The sequence below is a fragment of the Hemitrygon akajei genome, chromosome 8 (genome assembly GCF_048418815.1).
Source record: "Hemitrygon akajei chromosome 8, sHemAka1.3, whole genome shotgun sequence".
Lineage (NCBI taxonomy): Eukaryota > Metazoa > Chordata > Chondrichthyes > Myliobatiformes > Dasyatidae > Hemitrygon > Hemitrygon akajei.
Window position 1 is genome coordinate 137,876,074 of NC_133131.1, and position 26,025 is coordinate 137,902,098.

The 26,025-nt window shown below is 41.4% G+C and overlaps 1 protein-coding gene across 4 annotated transcripts in view; it reads left to right on the plus strand.

The window, feature by feature from the left end:
- The first annotated feature begins 986 nt into the window (after positions 1–986).
- LOC140732296 (phthioceranic/hydroxyphthioceranic acid synthase-like) overlaps positions 987–26,025 on the plus strand; it is a 102,060-nt gene continuing 77,021 nt past the window's right edge. For all 4 annotated transcript variants that reach the window (XM_073054717.1, XM_073054716.1, XM_073054718.1 and 1 more), the window contains exon 1: positions 987–2,558. The gene's annotated coding sequence lies outside the window, so the exon portion shown is untranslated. The remainder of the gene's footprint in view (positions 2,559–26,025) is intronic.

Sequence of the window (26,025 nt, forward strand, 5' to 3'; positions counted from 1 at the left end):
ACACAGCATCAAAGTCTCTGTATTCCGGAGCCCAGTGTCAGTAATTTGTCATTCCAAGGAATGCAAACATCTACTTCTTATTTTCTGGTCCAGGAGACTGTGCGATTGCGGACACGCGTTCAGGACCAAGTCTTCTGGTGCCTTGTTGCACAATATAGACCAAATGGGTAACAGTTGCATGGCGAAACTATAGCTTAGAGAATGAGGCTCGGCTCGGTCCATCGGTTCACAGGTGGTTTGGCAGTATCAGTCTTACGGCAATCTGCCAGTGTCTTGGAGGCCAGCAGCAGATCGTTAGCATCAATTACACTAATGCCTGGCAACTGTAACGTACTCAACTTGTCTCGTACGGCAGCTACATAAACCAGTGGACTCTCAGTATATACACCTGAGGCAACCTCGTCCAGGTATATTGCTGTCAGTTATACGTAAAGGCGAACCCATATTGACTGTCCCCGTACAGAGGGATCGAGAAGGCGGCGGAGCAGAGGTCCATCACCGTGCACCATCGAGGTTCAGATGGTATTGAGGCTGAAATTTTGTGTCCGGTGCAACAGGGGAAATGGGCTGTACTATCTGATTGGCAGCCTTCCAATCCTGCACAAACCGCCATTCGGCCGGTCTGTTCGGTGTCGGGGATTGGCAATATGGGTTATTGCAAGGGATTTGCGCCGTGCGTAGCACTCCTTGTTGTAAGAGACTTGATAACTGGTTTAATAGCGTTAACAGCTTCAGGAGATAAACGGTACTGACGAATGGTGAGGATTCTCACGTTTCTCTTGTGACTCGGCGGTGTGCCGTAAATACCCATACGATTCTTACGCAATGTCCATGGGGGCGGGTCTACGTCTCTTTAGTGGAAGATCATACTGGAGAGGAGGGGGTGTGTTATCACGTTTAAAAAAAAACAGGGATCCTGTAAGGGTCTACTACTGTCGCTCCAGTATCCGGACTAAGATAAATTATGCCTGTGAAAAGGAGTCCTGGGTTCCCTCCCTTAATCGTTTTACCATCGGACCCAGGTCTTCAGGTTTGACGTGGGTTTTATTCCCAAAGACACGATGTGCGGAATACTCTCCTTCTATGAAAAAAAAACGGGGAAGGTTATAATCAGGGTTCAGGGTTAAAAAAGATTCGACCCATGGACTGTATGCTCTGATAAACCCCTGCGAGAGTCGTGGCTTGTCGATATTTATGATGAAACCGAAAGACTACGATCCAATGTAATTCTAGTAACAATTCTTCGTGCAATTAATCTCATCAAGAAGTTTCCTGCCTAGTTTCGTTTACGATTAAGGCTTATCGTGTCCCTTTCCGGGAAATTCCCCTCTAACTGCAACTACAAACGTATAAGGGTGGACGATTCGTTTCGGGCGTCAGCTTGCTAAAGCATTGCGTGAAGCTGAATAACTTTGGTTTCGGCTTCAGAGGTGCAGTGGGTCCTGGCATTTAAGTTGCACAAGGCTTTTCGACCTAACAATTTGACGGGTGAGTTTTGAGCTACCGTTAATGACTCTTCTACTGTGTGTTCTCCCAGTTCAACATTTACAGGTTCGGACAGGGCTCCATCATGGGGATTCCGGCTATCCCCACAGTTTTGACACACTTCTCTCCTTCTATGGAAAAAAACGGAGAAGGTTATAATCGTAGTTCAGGGTTAAAAAAGATTCGACCCATGGACTGTATGCTTTGATAAACCCCTGCGAGAGTCGTGGTTTGTCGATATTTATGATGAAACCGAAAGACTACGATCCAATGTAATTCTAGTAACAATTCTTCGTGCAATTAATCTCATCAAGAAGTTTCCTGCCTAGTTTCGTTTACGATTAAGGCTTATCGTGTCCCTTTCCGGGAAATTCCCCTCTAACTGCAACTACAAACGTATAAGGGTGGACGATTCGTTTCGGGCGTCAGCTTGCTAAAGCATTGCGTGAAGCTGAATAACTTTGGTTTCGGCTTCAGAGGTGCAGTGGGTCCTGGCATTTAAGTTGCACAAGGCTTTTCGACCTAACAATTTGACGGGTGAGTTTTGAGCTACCGTTAATGACTCTTCTACTGTGTGTTCTCCCAGTTCAACATTTACAGGTTCGGACAGGGCTCCATCATGGGGATTCCGGCTATCCCCACAGTTTTGACACACTTCTCTCCTTCTATGGAAAAAAACGGAGAAGGTTATAATCGTAGTTCAGGGTTAAAAAAGATTCGACCCATGGACTGTATGCTTTGATAAACCCCTGCGAGAGTCGTGGTTTGTCGATATTTATGATGAAACCGAAAGACTACGATCCAACGTAATTTTATTAACAATTCTTCAAGTGCAATTAATCTCATCAAGAAGTTTCCTGTCTAGTTTCGTTTACAATTAAGGCTTATCGTGTCCCTTTCCGGGAAATTCCCCTCTAACTGCAACTACAAACGTATAAGGGTGGACGATTCGTTTCGGGCTTCAGCTTGCTAAAGCATTGCGTGAAGCTGAATAACTTTGGTTTCGGCTTCAGAGGTGCAGTGGGTCCTGGCATTTAAGTTGCACAAGGCTTTTCGACCTAACAATTTGACGGGTGAGTTTTGAGCTACCGTTAATGACTCTTCTACTGTGTGTTCTCCCAGTTCAACATTTACAGGTTCGGACAGGGCTCCATCATGGGGATTCCGGCTATCCCCACAGTTTTGACACACTTCTCTCCTTCTATGGAAAAAAACGGAGAAGGTTATAATCGTAGTTCAGGGTTTAAAAAGATTCGACCCATGGACTGTATGCTTTGATAAACCCCTGCGAGAGTCGTGGCTTGTCGATATTTATTATGAAACCGAAAGACTACGATCCAATGTAATTTTAGTAACAATTCTTAAATTGCAATTAATCTCATCAAGAAGTTCCCTGTCCAGACGTCGAAACGTCGACAGCGCTTCTCCCTATAGATGCTGCCTGGCCTGCTGTGTTCCACCAGAATTTTGTGTGTGTTCATATTTCGGCTATTGGGTCTTCTCGGAGTGTATTAGAAAGGCTGATTATTGCTGCTTGAATTGCCCACTGCTGGTGGCCCCACTACTGCTGATTCTGAAAAAAGGGTACGTGAGGCTAACGGGCCCCTCTCTCTCCTTCTGTCCTGTCTTCTTTGCGATCTCCCTGCCTTCAATCCCCTCCAATCGTGTACGACACTCGCATGCCCAGTATCCTTTTTTTCCCACAATCTCTACGTACATCCTGACTTCTACCCCTCTATTTCCCCTTCTACCTTCATCGCCACCCTTTCAGTAGTTTCCCATATCAGCCTTTCCTCTATCCTGCTGCACACACCGTCCCTTTGCTTCTCGGCCCGAAACTTCGACAGCGCTTCTCCCTATAGATGCTGCCTGGCCTGCTGTGTTCCACCAGCATTTTGTGTGTGTTCATATTTCGGCTATTGGGTCTTCTAGGAGTGTATTAGAAAGGCTTCTCCAGTACTTTTCAACAATCCAAAACGTTCCGTATTTACAAGGACAGCTATTATTTGATCCTATGTCCGATTCTGCCACTGCAGGTTAGCCAGGTTGAATGAATACGCCACCCCGGTCTCGGACAATTTAGAAACGTTTGCACAGCTGAACATCCATTTGGTTCCAGCGCTATCCAGCACAATTTACGCACGCATCTCTAAACCAGGAAATTAAATCTGTTCTGGGCTCACCCCTTTTCTGTTGGCACCTAGTGACCTCCTCAGAATCACTATGCTGTTTGGCTCCCGCTAAGATGATCTCTCTTGTCTTTTCTAACCATGTCGGCCTGCCAAAGCTGCCCGTTGCACTTTCCCCATCGTTTGGGGCCCAATCGCTATCTGTTCCCCAGGGTACAGCGAATTGTTGTTTGATGCTTGACCAGGCGGTGCCTTAAGCGGCTCACAAGAGAGCCTGCACGTCTCCTGGCGAAGAGTTAAACATCTCATGTCCGTACCAGACAATGGTGCAAAGCTGTGGGCTTCTTGTTGGGTTAGGGGCTTCACTGATCATAGTCCTAAACTCTGCTGGAGTCCAGGGCTCGAGAATTGGTACACTTCCTACCATTACTCGGGATGTCAGTATGTCGGTCGTACCGTCGGGTTGATTATCTTCACCGTCGCTGTCCTGTGCTGTCCGATGCCTTTGCAGTTCACTATTTGTTCTTGACCGGGTTTATACCCCTGGACCCTTTGGAACGTCCACAGGTGATGACGCCTCCGGTTCCATGGGAACGGAAGAGCCCGCTGTGCTCGAGGCTCTGTGTGGGCGAGTCTGTTCATATGAGAGAAGCTGTTTCCCGCGATGGGACTGAGGATATTGTATTCGTCATTGTTGCTGTCGGGCTCTATGTTGTGATGCGGCCATGCTAAACATTGTTATTTCCATAATAGGATCTTCAGGCGGCCCGCCATCTCGAATCTTAGCAGCGACCCGCAGGCAGAGAAAGAGTGAGAGGGCGAGGTGGATCTCCTTGCATTTTTATTTTGTAGTTTTGTCTCCTCCATCTTGGGTTTCGCTTTTGGCAGTTGATGCCTTTTGGCCGCTTCTTCCCAATTATCGAAACAAATCAAACTTTTTTTTGGTTCTTTGTTATAAGACCCGACAAAAGGTACATGACAGCATGCGTAGATTTGTGAGATTTAGAGGATATCTGAGGAAGATTTTTTTTCAGAGGGTGATTGTAATGTGGAATGCCACTCAGCAGGCACTCTCAAAGCATTTAATAAACGTCTGGACAAGCATTTGAATTCCAAAGAAAATAATAGAACCGTATGGCAGATGAATGCATGGCTAAGGAATTTAGCTTCATGGGCAGGGATTTAGATTTTTGGAATATTGCGATCTGTTCTAGTGCAAAAATGGTTCATGTGGGACTTGCTGCACTTGAGCTGGAGGAGAAGACAGGCGCCAGCATGGCAGAGCAAGGAAAGGATGCTGGATTAAAGTGCATTTACTCAGGGCATAGTTAGCTAAGCAGGACTGGGATAGTCTAGAAAAATGGTTTACGGATGGACAGCGCTGACGGCTAAATATGTGGTAAGAAAAGGTTTAGAGGGTTTTGGGTAAAATATGGACAAATGAGGCTAGCTTGGATGGGCAGCTTGGTCAGCGTGGACCAGTTGGGCGAAAAAGCCTTTTTCTATGCTGCTTGACTCTTCATGTCTCATCTGTCAGACAAACCTGCACTCAATATTCTGTAACCTGTATTCTTTCATTTAGGATTCTTAGCGGGCAGTATTAATGGTTGTTTACACACTACAAAAGGAATTGATCTCAGAAGTCTGGTCTTTGATGATTCATGTGTCAGAAAATTAGTGTCTTCAACTAGAGTTTAACAAAGACATACCCCGGTAGTCCATTTAATTACTTTACGTGATCACAGAGAGCCGTTCCTTACAAGGTCTACGCCTCTGCCTAAGCAAGCATAAGCATTTTATACATAAGAGGATGTACAATTTAGCAGTTTGCAGAGGTCACAAGTTTCCGTTCAGCGTTGCTCGTTATCAGCCCCACATAAACACCCTACAACCACGAAAGCAAGCGCCTAATCATGAGGCCTTCCGGGCAAAATTCAAAGGTTCATCATTAATTACAAGATCTGTTGTTTGTTAGCACAGGTAAAACAGACCCACTCTACTTCTTATCACATTATCCCAATGATTCTGTTAACCCTTAGTCCTCGGGCTTAATTTTCTTCCACGGTCCTCTTCTTCGGGGGGTTTTCTGAAAGTCTGATCTTTGCCGACTGTATCGCCCATCCTATTGGGTCTGTTACGTACCCCGTAACTGGGTGTCAGACCAGCAGAGAAAGAAGAATCCGTTGTAGTCTGGTGGTACCAAACTAGAGGTGTTTATTAACAAAAATAAGCAAAACCATATCAATAATGCAAATATACATATAAAACAAGTTAGCAGTAATAAACCTAAAAGTGTAGGAATAATAATAATCAATAATAAACAAGCTCTATCGATGTCTAGGGGTAAATGAATTGTCATAGAAAAGTATAAAGTTCAGTTCAGTTCATGAATCCTGATGTAGTTATGGTTAATGTATTGTAATCTTTGGAGAGAGAGAGGGAGAGAGCGAGCCAGTGAGATGTAACAGCTACAGTAGCCCAAACCTTCCTTTGCTGTCTTAATCCATGGTATTGGGGTGGTCATTCAGTTATGACCTCTCTGTCCTTCTGTGGTGGACTCGTCACTCTGGCATGAGTGGACACGCACACAAGCCCCCACCGGCCCTGCTTTTACACTGATAGCCTTAATGACCGACCTCCTGGTTCGGTCTTCAAAGCCCACACCTTTCTTGTGGGTTCCAACACTCAATCAGTGTCCACTGGCGTGTCTGGAGGGTGTCTCTCCAGACCTGTCTTTTATCCCTACTCACGGGGTCTCAGCTATCCATCAATCCTGAATGACTGTGTCCATCAAATCAGGCCACTCCTTCAGTCCACTGAGGAATGTTATTGAGCAAACTATTGTCCTTGCTGCGAAACAGTAAATAATTCAAAAAAGAGTCACAATACAGTTAATCAGCAATTTCCCCCTCTCTCTTACCTGTCGCAGATGTTCTTGCCTGTTTTCCGTCTCTCTTTCTCATGGTCAACATAACAACAGTAATAGTTCGTGGTTCTTGGGAGGGGGGTTGGGAATGGTTAACCCTTCACCCCATTGTCCATCAGGTCTGTTCATCACTCATAACAGGTCCCAAAGGGGGTTCACATAGTAAAAGGAGCCGACCCTCTGAAGGACTCACTATTTTTCATTCTGAGTCCAGAATACATAGGAGCAGAATTAGGCCATTCAGCCCATCGAGTCTGCTCTGCCAATCCATCATGGCTGATCCTGGATCACACTCAATCCCATACACCTGCCTTCTCACCATGTCCTTTGTTGCCCTGACACATCACGAAATGATTAAATATACACAAGGACTTGACCTCCACTGTAGTCTATGGCAGGGCATTCCTCAGATCTACTCTCTGGCAAAAAAAATCCTCTTTACCTCTGTTCTAAAGGGTTGCCCACAGTTTTGAGGCTGTGCCCTCTAGTTCTGGATACCCCCACCATAGGAAACATCCTATATAGTCATTTACACATTCGGTAGGTTTCAAAGAGATCTTCATACATTCTTCTGAATTCCAGTGAGTACAGGGCCAAAGCTGCCAAACGCTCATCATATGTCAATGCCTTCATACCAGGAATCATCCTCGTGAACTTCCTCTGGACTCTGTCCAATGACAACACATCTTTTCTGACAATACTCCAAGTATGGCCTGACTAGTGTCTTAAAAAGGCTCAGCATTATCTCCTTGCTTTTATATTCTATTCCCCTTGAAATAAATGTCAACATTGCATTTGTTTCCTTTACCACAGCCTGTAAATTAACATTCTGGGAGCCTTGCACGAGGATTCTTAAGTCCCTTTGCATCACAGATGTTTGAACCTTCTCCCATTTAGATAATACTCTGCACTATTGTTCCTTTTACCAAAAAGCATTATCATACTTTTCCTAACACTATTCCACCTGCAATGTTTTTGCCTATTCTAATTTCTCCAAGTCCTGCTGCAGTGGAATTGCTTCCTCAGCACCACCTACACCTCCCTCTATCATTCACAAACTGTGCCACAAAGGCATCGATTCCGTTATCTAAATCATTGACAAGCAATGTAAAAAGCAGTGGTCTCAATACTGATCTCTGAGGAACACCACTAGTCACTGGTAGCCAACCATAAAGGGCCCCCTTTTATTCCCACTCACTGCCTCCTGCCTGTCAGCTATTCCTTATCCATGTCAGTATACAGTGGCATGCAAAAGTTTTGGCACCCCAGTCAAAATTTCTCTCACAATGAATAGCTAAGCGAGTACAAGATCACCTGATTTCCAAAAGGCATAAAGTTAAAGATGACACATTTCTTTAATATTTTAAGTAAGATTACCTTTTTTTTTATTTCCATCTTTTACAGTTTCAAAATAACAAAGGTAAAGGGCCCAAAGCAAAAGATTGGGCACCCTCCATGGTCAGTACTTATTAACACCCCCTTTGGCAAGAATCACAACTTTTAAACACTTACTCTAGCCAGCTAAGAGTCTTTCAGCTCTTGTTTGGGGGATTTTTGCCCATTCTTCCTTGCAAAAGGCTTCTAGTTCTGTGAGATTCCTGGGCTGTCTTGCATGCACTGCTCTTTTGAGGTCTATCCACAGATTTTCGATGATGTTTAGGTCAGGGGACTGTGAGGGTCATGGTAAAACCTTCAGCTTGCGCCTCTTGAGGTAGTCCTCAAGGTTTGGATTTTGAGGTGTGTTTAGGATCATTATCCTGTTGTAGAAGTCATCCTCTTTTCATCTACAGCTTTTTTACAGATGGTGTGATGTTTGCTTCCAGAATTTGCAGGTATTTAATTGAATTCATTCTTCCCTCCACCAGTGAAATGTTCTCCATGCCATTGGCTGCAACACAAGCCCAAAGCATTATTGATCCACCCCCGTGCTTAACAGTTGGAGAGGTGTTTATTTCATGAAATTCTGCACTCTCTTTTCTCCAAACATACTTTTGCTCATTGTGGCCATAAAGTTCTATTTTAACTTTGTCAGTCCATAGGACTTGTTTCCAAAATGCATCAGGCTTGTTTAAATGTTCCTTTGCAAACTTATGATGCTGAATTTTGTGGTGAGGATGTAGGAAAGGTTTTCTTCTGATGACTCTTCCATGAAGGTCATATTTGTGCAAGTGTTGCTGCACAGTAGAACAGTGCACCACCACTCCAGAGTCTGCTAAATCTTCCTGAAGGTCTTTTGCAGTCAATGGGGGGGGGGGGGGGGGCAGGTGTGTTGATTTGCCTTTCTAGCAATCCTACGAGCAGTTCTCTCGGAAACTTTCCTTGGTCTTCCAAACCTCAACTTGACCTCCACCACTCCTGTTAACTGCAATTTCTTAATACATTATGAACTGAGGAAACGACTACCTGAAAATGCTTTGCTATGTTCATGTAGCCTTCTGCTTTGTGGGCATCATTTATTTTAATTTTCAGAGTGCTAGGCAGCTGCTTAGAGGAGCCCATGGCTGCTGATTGTTGGGACAAGGTTTGAGGAGTCAGGGTATATATAAAGCTTTAAAATTTGCATCACCTGGCCTTTCCTTTCTTTTCTAATATTTTTATTAGTTTCTACATAGAGTACAGAGTACGAGAAAGTGTATATAAAAGTCAAAAAGGATGTTTTAACTATTAATTACATTAAATCTGTTCATAATAACAATCTCATTACCACATATTCATGTAAGTAAATCAATAGTTATATTAAAATATACTAATTTATTACAAAAAAAGAATCTAACCCTTACCAAGACTAAAGTTGTTTATTAAGGAGAAAAGGTAAAATACCTTCTCATGTAATAAGAATTAATAATAGCCAACATCTGAGTTTAAGCAATGAATTGAAGGTTTTGAAAGTAATTCAGAAAAGGTCCCCTCAATGTTTGGAAGTCTTGCCAAGATTCAGAAATTGAACAACAAATCTCTAAACCTAAACGTGACATAACGTTGCATGACCATTGAGCATGAGTAGCAGGAAAAGCATCTTTCCATTTAAATAAAAGCGCCCTCCTAGCTATAAGAGAGCTGAAGGCCAAAATATGTAAATCAGATGCCTTCAGCTTAATATCTTGTCCAGCAACAATTCTGAATAGGGCCGTCAAAATGTTAGGCTTAAAATTGACTTTAAAAAGTAAGGAAAAAGTTTGAAAGACTTCCTTCCAATATTTTTCAAGATTCAGACAAGTCCAAAACATATGAATTAATGAAGCTTCTCCATTACTACATCTGTCACAGTAGGGAGATATATCTGAATAAAAATTAGATATCTTATCCTTGGTCATATAAGCTCTATGTACCACCTTAAATTGTATGAGGGACTGTCAAGCGCACAGTGATGAAGTATTAACCAATTTAAGAATTTCATTCCAAGCTTCCTCAGATATTGATGTCTGTAATTCTTGTTCCCAGAGATTCTTAAATTTGTTTAAAGGAACATTTCTCATCTCCAGTAAAATAACATAAATATTAGATATAGAACCATTATGAAAAGCTGTCTAGTAAGTTCTTAACTGAGCTTAATTGAAATGTGCATAATTGAGATCTTAAAGTCTCTGATTTGTAAATATCTAAAAAAAGTGAGTTTTGGTTAAGCTATATTTAGCTGACAATTGCTCAAATGAAAAAAAAAATTCCTCCAACAAAGATTCCGAAAACATTTAATGCCAGCCTGTCCCATTCATTAAAAAATAAATCAGTCATGAAGGGTTTAAAAAAATTAGAATAAATGGGACTTGAAAGGGAAAATCTCAATAAACCAAAGTGTTTTCTAAATTCTATCCAGATCCTCAGAGTATGTTTAACTATTAAATTATCTGTTAGTTTACTTACAGATAAAGGAAGTGAGGATCCAAGAAGAGAAATAATAGAAAATTTATTGATGGAATTAGCTTCTAAAGAGCTATATAACTCTACAGAGAAACCATTTTATATATGCAGTTAACAGTTAACATACAGTTAATAATCTGAGAACCCTACATTCTCCCCCACTGAATCAAGTCATGCCCTCATGACGTTCAGATAATCTGCCAGCTCCTCCTGCAGAACACACAGCCCAATCCAACTGAAGAAAGCAGTGGCATAACTCCCCAAAACAGTAGATATCACACCCTGTTCCCCAGGTGCCACATAGGCCAACCGATCTGGGGGTTGCCTACTTCTCTGAGACCTGCGCACTCCCTCTTCTGTTTCCTGCACCTCGGACAATACAGGAGACTCATGGGAAATAAGAGGTGAACCCTCCCGTGAGCAGTCGCCCAAACCCCTCTGCACCTCAGAACTCTGCATCTCTTGCTTGGGTCCCACATCCTCCTCCCCAATGCCCTGGGGTAACCCCAACTGCCCACCACTAGCCCTCCTTACCACATCTAACCCAGTGGGAGAAGGGCCAGGAGCCACCTCCTCTGCCGTAACGGGGGCGTCAGCGAACGGCAGCATGTACCAATCGTATGAGTCATCTTCCTCCAAGTCAGTATTCCTCACAGGGGCTGGGCCCGGGCCCGACTCTCCCAGTGTGGGCTCTTCATCCACCCTGCGTGGACGCAGAGTCCTGGTAGTAGGTGCAGCCGGCATCTCACGCTCCTGCTCTACCTGTACATCTCGCCCCAGGGAAAACAAGTGATTCTGATGGAGAATCTTGACAGGCCCCCTCCCATCCTCGGGCCTCACGCGGAAACCGGTAGATTTGGCATCTGACCCTCTACTACATAGGGCGTGCCCGCCCAGTGGTCAGCCAGCTTGTGTTTCCCAGGACATCCCAAATTCCTTATAAGGGCTTGATCTCCTGGCAGGAGTTGGGAGAACTTCACCTTCTGGTCATACCTCTTATTTCGCCGATTCTGCTTGGCGGCCGCCTCCCTAGCCAGCTCATAAGCTCTTTGTAGTTCTTCCTTCATATCAGACGCATACTTCAAGTAGGGCTTCGGCGATATTTCACCCTCATTTGTCCCAAAACAGAGTTCAATGGGCAACCTTGCCTCGCACCCAAACATCAAATAATAGGGCGAGTATCCAGTAGCTTCATTTTGGGTACAGTTGTAACAGTGAACCAGATGCCCAATATGTTTACTCCATCAGCTCTTTTTGCTAATCTCCAGAGTTCCAAGCATGTCTAGCAGCATCCAATTGAACCTCTCCGGCTGGGCATCGCCCTGCGGATGATAGGGTGTAGTCCTCAATTTCTCAATTCCCAACATACCCAGTAGCTCATAGATGAGTTTACTCTCAAAGTCTCATCCTTGGTCACTATGTATCCACCGGGGAAGACCATAATGCACAAAATACTTCTCCCATAGCACTTTCGCCACCATAGTCACCCTTTTATCCTTGGTAGGAAATGCTTGAGCATTCCTGGTGTAGTGGTCTGTGATAACTAAGACATTCGCCATGTTGCTGGCATTGGGTTCTTTTGCCAAGAAATCCATACACACCAGGTCCAAAGGCCCCTCACTTTGCAAGTGTGACAATGGAGCAGCCCGCACAGGCAGCGTCTTCCGGCGTATGCAGAGAATGCACGACTTGCAATACTCTTCGACCTCTGCCTTTATTCTGGGCCAGTAAAACCTGCCTTTGAGCAATCCATAGGTCTTCTCCACCCCCAAATGTCCAGAATCATCGTGCAGGGACTCCAACATAGTCTTCCGATACTTCTCAGGCAGGACCAGCTGCCAACACCATGGTCGGTCCAGGGCGACGTAAGCCGATATAAGACTTGTTTCTTCAAATTCAACTGAGGCCATTCCCTCAATAACGGAGGCACTGAAGCATGTTTCGTTCTTCTCTGACCACGCCACATCCCCCTTCTCCACCATGCTCCAAACAGTGCCAATGCCCGGGTCATCTCGCTGAGCAGCTGCCACTTCCCCCGGACTTAGTTCCGGCAACTGTTTAGTCTTCAGCGCAGTCAGGTCACAGTAAACTGGGGGGGGTAGGACATCATCAGAAGCCCCCAATGGGTCCCCTGCTCGCTCTGGCCTCCTCTTTTCTTTAGCCTTCACGGTGATAGCAAACTGACACATGGCTTTCACCCCAGGGGCAGGAATCCTCTCCCACTCCTCGTCCTTCTTCTGTTCCCCATGCTCCCAACATGACAAAGCATCCGCATCAACATTCTTACTTCCCGGCCAATACTTCAGGCTGAAATCATATACCGACAAAGCTGCCAACCACCGATGGCCTGTAGCATCGAAGTCAGGATATAAGTAAGTGGATTGTTGTCAGTCCTCACCTCAAACTTGGCTCCGTAGAGATAGTCACTCAGCTCATCCACCACTGCCCATTTCAACACCAGGAACTCCAACTTATGGGTGGGATAGTTTCTCTCGGAAAGTGACAAACTCTGGGTGACAAACGCGACAGGTCTCAACCTGATTCCCTCATCTCCCTGGTTCTCTCCCTGGTTCTTAAATAACCTGTTTCTATCCATATTAACAAGGAATGTAATGACTTTTTTCCGTGTTCTATTCTGCCATCCTAAATTGGCCCATCTTAAAGGAGGGTGCTACCTCTGACCGGAGACTGTTCAGGAAAGTCTGTACAACGAGGGGATCCCCACACTGGACTCCTAGATATCTGTAAATATCACAATGAAACTGGTAATGGTCTCTCCCTTTTTCTGTTTGCACCTTGATCACTCCAAGGTCCAGGGTCACTGTGCTGTATAGCTCACACAAGAATGGCAGCCTTTCTAAACACTCGTCACTTTCCATATTAGGATTTATCATCATCCTCATCCCAATTTTCACCCAGCCGCGGGGCCCAATCCCTTTGCGATCCTTTGAGAATCTCAGGAAATCGACTCCTTTGCCCCCTGTCACGAGGTCCAATACACCATCTTTAATAGTGCCCATATGTCTTCTGGCAAGTGGTTAAAAATTTGACAGGTCTGGACCAATCAGCTGTGAAAAATCACTGGTTTTCGTAGCAGACTGGAGGCTTTGCCTTCCACGTTTCGTACCTCAGCCAGGATCCAGGGCTTCAATATAGGCATATTTCCTACCACAGCACGGGATACTGACCCTGATCTGGAGTCGGCGGGGTCGAGTTCTTTGATCGAGTTCTGCTAGCGGGACCATCTCCAGACCCCGCCGAAGCACCTAGATCCTCCCTATCTGTTCTGGAGCCAAGTTGTTCTAACCCCTGCTCCAGTTCTGAGCCCGGCCCCACTTATGGCAGTTGTTGCTTACTGCCTCTGCTGCTGGCGGTTACGATGCTGAGACACGACCACAGCCATCTCTATTATTTCCATCAGGGAGCTGCTCTCTTGCTAGCCAATTCAACCCTGGGGAAAAGCCTCTGACTATCCACAGGATCAATGCCTCTCATCATCTTATACACCTCTTTCAGGTCACCTCTCATCCTCCATCACTCCAAGGAAAAAAGGTCAAGTTCACTCAACCTATTCTCATAAAGCATGCTCCCCAATCCAGGCAATATCCTTGTAAATCTCCTCTGCACCCTTTCTATGGTTTCCATGTCCTTCCTATAAAGTGAGGTGACCAGAAATGAGCACAGTATTCCAAGTGGGGTCTGACCTGGGTCCTATATAGCTGGATCATTAATTCTTGGCTCCTAAACTCCATCCCACCAATGATGAAGGCCAGTGAACCACATGCTTTTCTAACTACATAGTCAACCTGCACAGCAGCTTTGAGTGTCCTATGGACTCTGACCCCAAGATCCCTCTGATCCTCCACATTACCAAGTGTCTTACCATTAATACTATATTCTGCCATCATATTTGACCTACCAAAATGAACCACCTCACACTTATCTGAGTTGAACTCCATCTGCTACTTCTCAGCCCAGTTTTGCATCAAAACAATGTCCCACTGTAACCTCTGACACCCTCCACCCCCAACCTTTGTGTCATCAGCAAATTTACTACCCTATCCCTCCACTTCTTCATCCAGGTCATTTATAAAAATCTTGAAGAGTAGGGGTCCCAAAACAGATCCCTGAGTTACACCACTGGTGACTGACCTCCATGCAGAATATGACTTGTCTACAACCACACTTTGCCTTATGTGGGCAAGTCAGTTCTGGATCTACAAAGCAATACCCTTTGGATCCCATGCCTCCTTACTTTCTCAATAAGCCTTGCATGGAGTACCTTGTCAAATACCTTGCTCAAATCCATATACACTACATCTACTGCTCTACCTTCATTAATGTGTTAAGTCACATCCTTAAAAAATTCCATCAGGCTAATAAGGGATGACCTGCCTTTCACAAAGCCATGCTGACCTTTCCTAATCATATTATGCATCTCCAAATGTTCATATAGACTCACTGGTCTATAATTTCCTGGGCTATCTCTAATCCCTTTCTTGAATAAAGGAACAACATCCACAACCATCCAATCCTCCAGAACCTCTCCTATCCCTGTTGATGATGCAAAGATCATCACCGGAGGCTCAGCAATCTCCTTCCTCACCTTCCACAGTAGCCTGGGTTACGTCTCGTCTGGTCCCAGTGACTTATCCAACTTGATGCTTTCCAAAAGCTCCAGCACATCCTCTTCCTTAATATCTACATGCTCAAGCTTTTCAGTACTTTGTAAATCAACCCTGCAATCACCAAGATCCTTTTCCGTAGTGAATACTGAAGCAAAGTATTCATTATGTACTTCTGCTATCTCCTCTGGTTCCATGCACACTTTTCCACTGTCACACTTGATAGATCTTATTCCTTCACATCTTATCCTCTTTCTCTTCACATACTTGTAGAATGCCTTGGGATTTTCCTTAATCCTGTCTGCCAAGGCCTTCTCATGGCTCCTTCTGGCTCTCCTAATTTCTTTCATAAGCTCCCTCCTGCTAGCCTTATAATCTTCTAGGTTGCTATCATTACCTAGTTTTTTGAACAGTTCACAAGCTCTTCATTTTCTTCTTGACTAGATTTACAACAGCCTTTGTACACCATGGTTCCTGTACTCTCCCCAATAGCCTTCGCAAACTTCCCCACCAGGATATTGGTCCCTCTAGGATTCAAGTGCAACCCGTCCTTTTTGTACAGGTCACTCCTGCCCCAAAAGAGGTCCCAATAATCCAGCAATCTGAATCCCTGACCCCTGCTCCAATCCCTCAGCCATGCATTTACCTCCACCTCACTTTATTCTTACACTCACTGTCACCTGGCACAGACAATAATCCCAAGATGACTACCTTTGTGGTCCTGCTTCTCAACTTCCTTCCTAACTCCATGTAATCTGCTTTCAGGACCTCCTCCCTTTTCCTGCCTATGTCATTGGTACCAATAAGTACCATGACCTCTAGCTGTTCTCCTTCGCACTTCAGGATATCGTGGACGCGATCAGAGACATCCTGGACCCTGGCACCTTATTATCTAGAATTCCTCATTAGTTTGCCAACCAAATACCAAATACCATGTTCACTATTTCATTCTCTATCGCGTCTTGTCCCCTCTTCCTAATACCTTCTTGTTCCTTACCCAAACTCAGGGACTGGTCACCAGACAGTCTGGAATGACTCCCTTTCTCTGATCCCAGTCTTGACTCCTTTCTTTAAAAGCAGCCTCACGGGTCAGCACCCTGGTCCCATCTTGACTTCTATCTTAAGAACAAGTCTCAGGGATGGGTTTGCTGGAATCTCATAACAAAGGAATCCCATACCCATCATCTAATTTGTCAGAGAAAATTACTGTTGCCAATTAAATGCAAACAAAGATTTAGACCCCATTACTCAGTTTAATTATTTTATTATATGATCATGGAGAGACATTCCTTACAATGTTTTTTACACATCAGAGTACGTTCAGTTTAGCAGTTTCCATTCAGCCCTGTTAGATGTCTGCAAATTTCCTGATGCAACCATATTTTACACAAAATTAGACTTCAGATCCTCACATACACACCCAGTTCCCCAGTTAACCACGGAAACAAGTCATTAGTCATGAAGTCTTCCTGGCAGAAGGTCAACAGTTCCTCATTAACCACAAGTTCCGCTGTTAGTGTAACGCCCTGGCTAAGATTTTTATTGCTATGCTGTAGGTATTTAATTTTAGCAGTTCTGTAAGAGCCAATCACAATGGTAGAATTGGGAGAAGATTCTATAGAACGCTGGGCAGAGAGGTTTTGGTGACAACACTGTTGGGGGTCAAGTTCTTTATGGCGGGAGCTGGGAGAAGTCAAGAGAGAAGATGGCTGAGGATGCCATCCCTGTTGCACAAGGTGCTTTGTGCAGATGAATAGCTACAAGGAAGAAGGACCAGTACTCCCATGGGGGAGCCTATTTGTTCAAGATGAATTTTGAGTGACATTCGGAAGGTGGTGTGTGCTTTCACACAGTCTTTGGGTCCAGCGTATGAGTTAAAGACTACTTCAAGATGGGCACCAACTTATGTGCACCTTTGGACTGGCTTAACTGTAATGGGCCCCTTTTATTTTTTTTCTTTACTTTTTCCTACTAACTGTTCGATAAAGCTGAAATTTGTAAATATATTTTCTTTATAATTGTATGCAGCATACATTGGTATTTCTTGCTGATGTGTACCGTAGATGTCGGATTATAAGCTGCTACTTTTTTCCCACATTTTGAACAGCTTTGAACACTGCGGCCTTTACTACGGTGCGGCTAATGCATGATTTTGCCTCATAACAGTAGACCAATAAAATTGATGAGTAGTTCACAGAGGTCCAATGAAATTGTACGATAAATCAAGCGCACTTTCACAATTAAATTATTGTAAATCAGTCATTTGTACTCACCCTCATCAACATGGAAAACACTCGAAGAAAAGCATTGTGCTGCCTTTATGGCAGTTATTTACTTTATAATATTTTCGCTTAGTAATTCATTTGTTAGTAATTTCTAAGTTAGAAGTGTTTTAACTATATTTGTTTTCTGTACTACATCCCGGGATGCTATGACGTCACACCCGGTTTCGCCACGTCTTGTGGGAAATACCGGTTTGCGATAAACGGGAAGGAGGGGGGCGAGCGGCATTGGATCTGAGCGAACGCTGCTTTTAAGTTAAAGGCGATCAATAACTTTTCCTGGTAGGCTGCAGTATATATATTTTTTACCAGTCGTTAGGAGATATTGGAATGTTGTTCAGTAAAAAAGTATACGCAACGTAATTTGTGTTACCGATACGTATGTATATTTAAAAGTAGCCGCGTTACAGGCACGGTTCGAAAAAAAGCATTTGCAATATGTATTTGTTTATGTTACCATATGGATTTAATTAAAAGTTAAAAAATCCTCACGTGTAATATCTTTCTGTGTAAATATCTCATATTACAACGTGGGACACCTGCGGCCGAAAATCCGGTGCGGCCTGTACAAGTACAAAATTGATTTTCTTTCTAAAATTAGAGCCAGCGGCTTTTAATCAGGTGCGCTCTGTAGTGCGAAATCTACGGTAATTGCAAGTGGGCAGCATTTATATCGGTGAGACCCGACGTAGATTGGGAAACAGCTTTATCGAGCACCTATTCTCCATCCACCAGGACAAACCGGTGGCCACCCATTTTAATTCCAATTCCCATTCCCAGTCCAACACATCAATCCATGGCCTCCTCTATTGACAGAATGAGGCCACACTCAGGTTGGAGGAAAAACACCTTATATTCAGTCAGGGTAACCTCCAACCTGACATGAACATCTCTTTCTGGAACTTCTGGTAATGCCGTCCCCCCTTCACCATTCTCTCACCATATCTCCTTGCCTGCCCATCACTTCCCTCTGGTAATCCTCCTCATTTTTCTTTCTTTCCATGGCCTTTTGTCCTCTCCTATCAGATTCATCAGATTTCCCCCTTCTCCAGCCCCGTATCTTTCACAAATTAACTTCCCAGCTCTTTACTTCATCCCTCCCCCTCCCAGTTTCACCTATCATTTGGGTTTCTCTCTGCTCTCCCCCCCCCCCCCCCGAAATCTACTCCTCATTTTTTTTTCTCCAGTCCTGCCGAAGGGTCTCGGCCTGAAACATCAACTATACTTCTTCTCATAGATGCTGCCCAACCTGCTGAGTTCCTCCAGCATTTGGTGTGTATTGCTAGCATTTACACATATTTGTTCAGATTGGGGTGGGAGTGGTCGAAACATCTGATCTCTCCCATTCTGTTGGGACCCAAGTCATATCAACCCTAGATGTACAGAGTCCAACAAACGTGGTTTACCCACTGCTGAGTCCATTGGCTTGTTAGTGAGGGGCTAACCAGCTGGGTTTCTGGAGTTGCCCAGCAAAAAGGGATTTCATTAGTGAATGTGTGTAGGCCTCCATTAGTCTCGATAGACCATGGATTTGTGCCTTGGAAAGTTTCCAGGGCGTAAGCCTGGGCAAGGTTTTTTTTTTATGGAAGACCAGCAGTTGCTCAAGCTGCAAGTCTCCCCTCTCCATGCCACCAATGTTGTCCAAGGGAAGGGCATTAGGCTGATACACCTTGGCACCGGTGTCGTCGCAGAACAATGTGTGGTTAAGTGCCTTGCCACACACGCAGCCTCAGCCAAGCCTCGAACTAGCGACCTTCAGATCACTAAACGAACACCTTAACCACTTGGCCACACGCCATCATTAGTAAATACAAGTAAGACTACCTCACTTCACTGCTTATCTCACTGTCCCCAAGAATGTGTTAACACTTAGACCTCAGGCTTAATTTTCTTTGAAAATATGTGATTAAATTCTATGATGCTGAAAGAGATTGTTGCTCAAAGTATAGACAAGGAAACGTGATGATTATCACTGAATCTGTCTATTATTAAAGTTCTACCAGTCAGGATGAAAAAGAAACTTGCATGGATAGATCAGAAAACTCATACATAGACTGTGAGTTGTCAGAATTCTGGCTTTGAACACAGAAAAAGCTATATCCATATATAAAAGAGAAAAGCACATTAATGGAAATTTAACTAAATTATTTAAGTCTGTTCCTACTTTTCAACAGGACATTGAGTTCTAACAAGATAAAATGAACATTAGAGCATCAAGGGTTTTCATTCAAATTGTGATTGCCAGTGATTCGTTAGATTAAAAAAAAATCATGTTGTTTGAATTCAGAAACATCCCTTTAGTGTGATATATCCAGTTAGAGGTGTAGTGGGTATTTTCAGCAATATTGGGTGTGGCAATAAGTTACATATTCAGAACACTGTTTTAAGGTCATGTTTCTTATTATATTTTGGTGCTGTGCATGACATCACATTTATGCAGATGTTTATAATTTTTTATCACATTTGTGGCTTTCAAAATATTGATACTTCAAGTGAAGTTAAACAGAGTGAAAAGATAAGCCAGGGCAAAATCCTCATGCCCATCAGTATGTTCATCATTATAAAGTAAATGCAGAAGCTACAAAAGAATTAACAGAAATACCTTAAAGAAGTCTGTTCAGTATGATCTATAGCAACATTTCCTGTCTTAAAGGCATAAAGAACTTAACTCAGAACACATTTTTCCCCAGAAACTCATATCTTATCAAAACTTCTCTAAGGTTAGATACTCAAAAGAAAATAAAGAGTGGACCTGCAGGGAGTAGAATGAAACAGCTCACCACACTCTGACAGAGCATTACACATATTTTGAATACATATAAATATCAAGAATTAAGTATTTTAAATATCCTTCATATGTTCCAAATATGCCACTCTAAATAGTTCTCAGGGTCATTGACTTATAATGTTCAGTGTCTTTCTTCCTCCACAGATACTGCCTGATCTGTTGAATATTTCCAAAACTTTGTTTCATTTCAGATTACTACATTTGTAGTTAATTGATTTTATCACTTTGCCTACTCATCTGTCTTGCATTGTCACTGTATTGAATCAAGAATCACCTTCTTATTTATATTAAGCATTTTTTAATTCAATCTGGATCTCCTAATTTCCTGTAGTTCAGAATCAATATAGATTGGTAAATATTAACTAAAACAAAATTATATTATTTGCCCACTCTTTTAAATCCTATCATGCTGAGCACCACAAGACTAGTCCTTCGCTACTCTAAATCAAATGTTTTCTTTCCCAGCAATTTTTCATATAAGAAACACAAAACCATCCTGATTACACTCTCCCTCTGTCATGGTCCCTTTTGGCAAACACCCACCTGGCTATTTACCTCAGGAATTGGGCCTTAATCCCTTCGTTTAGTTTCCAATCATTCCCAGGTTCCACTAACTACACAACCTGCTTTCCAGCAGAAAATGCAGGATAAAGACCCTGTGATTACAACAAGGAGCTGCCAGTTTGTTGGTCGACTCCGGTATGAGTAACCTCATTTCATGGTTCTTTGGACTGCCAGTTCTAAGTCTAGCATCGCTCCTGGATACCGACTCCACACTCGCTACATCAGGAATGCCTCCTGACTCTACCTTCACGCCCATGTGCTGCACTTGGGTTTGTCCACTGCCTCGCTCATATAACACACTCAGTGAAAAATCAGTGATCTTTGTTGGACAACAAAGGAACAAATATCAACCTGGTGAAGCTGATAAATGACAAAAGGTACATGTGACAGATGAAGCTAATGTGTCTCATTACCAATGGATATGATGAAATCTCTGTGGTCTGTCCACCTTAGTCATGAATGTTAGTGGAAGTTCAACAACTGATGGGATCAGGGTCCAAGAACATCCAGACCTTCATCAATGGTGAATATGCGTGTGTTAGGGAGAAGACAGAATTATTTACATTCATGTTTGGCCAGAAGTAGCAAGTGCATGGTTCATTTTATTTCTCCTAAGATTTTTATGTGTGTACCCACACTTATGGTCTATCTTTCACATGGAGCCCAGTCATCCTCTTAAATCCAGCTTGGACTGAGATGTCACCCTGGGGAAAACTCACACCGCTGTAAGTTACAGTGTACACTGGGAAGCAGTTTTAGTAAAAAAGCTTCAGTGACTCAAAATATTTCCAGTACTTTATAGTTTTTACTTTACTTTAGTTATTGATGGATTTTGAAGTCATCAGAGGGCTGTTTTCTCTGTGGTGTGCAATCATTAATGGTTGATTTTATACTTGAAGATAACAACTGTTCCCTGGCCTTCTAGATGTATACAATTTCACTTGATTTTCTGTTCATAATCATATATTCTAAATCCCCCTAAATGGCTATCTTAATACTGCCTTGTAGTCTGAGCACTTTGTGTATGTTTTTGTACCTCCAAAACATAAAAAGTAATTGAATGGAAAACAAGAGAGCTGGTAAGGTGAGTCTACCTTCATTTTATAAGTGAGGCATGCACATATTACACGGTAGAGCGATGATGTATGCTATTTGCTTGCTTCTGCAGATAACCTGCAATTGATTATGTAAACAACAAAGAAAGCTTAATCAAACAATATATTAGTGTAACCCCTGGGTCGCCTCAGGCTCGCTTAGCTTGTTCTCGTCTAGGGGGAGCAGCCTTTGGCCCCGCCAAACTGGGTAATCAGCTGGTGTGGATGCTGTGTGATGTTCCGAACTTGCCAAAAATCAGACAGGACACCATATGTGATTAAATGATTACAATTTATAAAGATTACTATAACTAAGTAAATAACGATACAGTATATATGAAGGAAAATAAAATAAAGAAAAGGCGCCAAACTTATCAAAGTCCAAACCACTTCATGCACAACCGTTGGAGCTCAATTACCGAAGTCTTCTGGCCACCAGATCTCCCGATCTTCTCTGAACTCCTCGACTCCCAGCTCAGGACCACCCGAAGTGGTCAACCAAGCACATCTATCCTCATCTCCTCTCCTCGGGGTACCTCCTGGCCTCAAACCCCCACTTGGGGTCCGTTCCTCGCCCAGTTTACAGCATCGTGTCCTGTCTCTCTCCCCCCTCGCTCCGATCTCCCCAAAAGCCCGCCAACAATAGCTTACAGACTCAGAAGCAAGAACAACATTAATCCCAATTGGTTAACAAAGGAATACAATTCTCGTTATCAGTAAATTTTAACCCAAACAAGCTTCCAGCACTCTCTTGCAACAAAGAAGCATTCCTACTTTTAACAAAACAAAGAAGCCATTTTGATTAACATACGCAGTAACAAAGAAAAAGAAGAAACCCCCTTTACATTAGCAATATTATTCAAATATCACTTAAATATAAAATGCACGACATCTTTTAAAAAAATTTTTTTATTGAATTTTCAAATAAGTTACAGAAAGAAAAAAGATTGTCAACCCTTCCCCCCTCCCCTTAACCCCTCCCTCCAAACATATCCCTATAGAAAAAAAAGAGAAGAAAAAAGAAAGAAAGAAAGAAAGAAAGAATGCCTGGATAGTGGAAGATCCCCACATGCTCCATAGAGTTCATAATAGCTTTAATATGTATATTTAATTCTTTCCCCAGATAACCAGTAATTTTATCTTCAAAGCACCTATATATTTAATCCTATCTTTTGTAAATAAGGGCGCCAAATTTTCAACAATATTTCATATTTATCTCTTAAATTATAAGTAATTTTTTAAAGTGGAATGCAGCTAAAAATTTCATTCTTCCGATTTCCAAGTAACTGCAATAGCCTTTTTGGCTACTGCCAATGCAATTTTTATGAATTCTTTCTGATATTTATTCAGTTTGGATTTCGATTTTATCCCTTCAATATCGCCTAGTAAAAATAATGTTGGATTATGTGGAAGTTGTATTCCAATAATTTGTTCCAGTAAAATTCTTAAATTTGTCCAAAAAGGTTGAATTTTAAAACAAGACCAAGTAGAGTGTAAAAAAGTACCAATTTCTTGATTACATCAAAAACATTGATCAGATAAATTTGAGTTTATTCTATTTATTTTTTGTGGTGTAATATATATTTGATGTAAAAAGTTATATTGTACTAATCTTAGTCGAACATTTATTGTATTTGTCATACTGTCAAGACATTATCTTGACCAACTTGTTTCATCAATTTTAATATTCAAATCAGTTTCCCATTTTTGTCTTGACTTATCAATTCCTTGTTTAATTGTCTGTTTTTGAATCAAATTATACATACCAGAAATATTTTTTTAAATTTTTCCTTTATGAATTAAAGTTTCTATTTCATTAGGTTTCGGCAATAACATTGTTTGACCCAGTTTATCTCTTAAATAAGCCCTTAATTGGAAATAACAGAAAAGAGTGTTATTTGATATTTTATATTTATTCTTTAATTGGTCAAATGACATTAATATACCTCCTTCAAAACAGTCTCCTATATAGCTAATCCCTTTGTGAAACCAATTATATAAAAGTTGATTATCCATTGTAAAAGGGATAAGTTTATTTTGAATTAAAGGTCTCTTTGCTAATAAAGATTTCTTTATCTCATCATCAACATTTATCTTATTCCATAAATCAATCAAATGTTTTAGTATAGGAGATTCTTTCTTTTCCCAAATCCATTTAGATTCCCATTTATATATAAAATCTTCTGGTATATTTTCTCCTATTTTATCTAATTCTATTCTAATCCATGCCGGTTTATCTTCATCAAAAAAAGATGCAATAAATCTAAGTTGATTTGCTTTGTAATAATTCTTAAAATTTGGTCATTGTAACCCTCCTAGGTCAAATTTCCATGTCAATTTTTCCAATGATATTCTTGACATCTTACCTTTCCAAAGGAATTTCCTCACACATTTATTTAACTCTTGAAAAAACTTCTGCGGTAATTGTATTGGTAGTGTTTGGAATAAATATTGTAATCTAAGGAATATATTCATTTTTACAGTATTGACTCTACCTATTAATGTTATTGGTAACATCATCCATTTATCAAGATCCTCTTGAATTTTTTTCAATAATGGCAAGTAATTTAGTTTATATAAATTCTTTATATCATTATCAACTCTTATACCTAAATACTTTATACCATTTATTGGCCATCTAAATTGAGTTATTAATCAACATTGACTATAATCTCCTTTAGTAAGGGGTAAAATTTCACTTTTATCCCAATTTATTTTGTACCCTGATATTTTCCCATATTCTTCCAATCTAGAAGATAATTTATGCAACGAATGCAATGGGTTAGTTAGATAAATCAGGAAATCATCAGCAAATAAGTTAATCTTATGTTCCTCCTGATTAACTCTGAAACCCATAATATCTGAGTCAGTTCTAATTAATTCAGCTAATGGTTCTATCGCCAACACAAATAAAGCAGGTGATAATGGACAACCTTGTCTAGTTGACCTTGTTAACTGAAATGATGTGGAAATTTGGCCATTCGTCACCACTTTAGCTTTGGGGTTAGTATTTAAGGTTTTAATCCATTTTGTAAAAGATAATCCTAATCCATATTTTTCCAATACCTTAAATAAAAAATCCCATTCCAATCTATCAAATGCTTTTTCTGCATCCAAAGCAACTGCCACACTCATTTCTTCCTTCTTTTGTGCCAAATGAATTATGCTAAGTAACCGAGTTATATTATTTGCCGATTGTCTATTTTTAATAAATCCTGTTTGGTCCATGTGTATTAATTTTGGTAAGTATTTAGGTAATCTATTAGATAAAATCTTTGCTATTATTTTATAGTCTGTGTTCAACAAAGAAATAGGTCTATATGATGTTGGCTTTAAAAGATCTCTGTCTTTTTTGGCAATACTATTAAAATAGCTGTCGAAAAAGATTCTGAAAGTTTATGCATTCTTTCCACTTGGTGTATTAGCTCCATAAAAGGAGGAATTAATAAATCTTTAAACTTTTTGTAAAATTCAGGCAGAAAACCATCTTCTCCTGGAGATTTATTACTCTGAAGTGATCCTAGAGCTTCTTCGACCTCTTTTAATGTAAAAGGCAAATCTAATCCCTTCTGTTCTTCTGAATTCTATTTTGGGAGAGTTATTTGTGAAAAAAACCTTTCTATCTCAACAATATCATTTTGTGATTTTGATTGATACAGTTCAGAATAAAAAAATTTAAAAGTTTCATTGATTTCTAAAGGTTTATAAGTAATTTTATTTACACTTGTTCTAATTGCATTTATCGTTTTGGAAGCCTGGTCTGTTTTTAACTGCCAAGCAAGAATCTTGTGTGATCTTTCACCTAGTTCATAATATCTCCGTTTAGTTCTCATAATTGCTTTTTCTGTTCGGTATGTCTGAAGTGTATTATATTGTAGCTTCTTATTAACAAGTTGTCTTTGTTTTTCGTCTGTCATATATCTTTGAGATTCTTTTTCTAATTTTGTAATCTCTTTTTCCAATTGACCTATTTCTACCATATATTCCTTCTTAATTTCAGAAGTATAACTTACTATCTGGCCTCTCAAATATGCCTTCATCGCTTCCCATAATATAAATTTATCATCAACTGAATGTGAGTTTGTATCTAAAAAAAACTGTATGTTTTTTCATAAAATCACAAAAATCTTGACATTTTAATAATATTGAATTAAATCTCCATCTGTAAATCAATTCCTCCTTATCCATCATTATCATTGTCATTATCAAGGGGGAATGATCTGACAATATTCTTGCTTTATATTCCATATTTTTCACTCTGTCTTGAATATTCA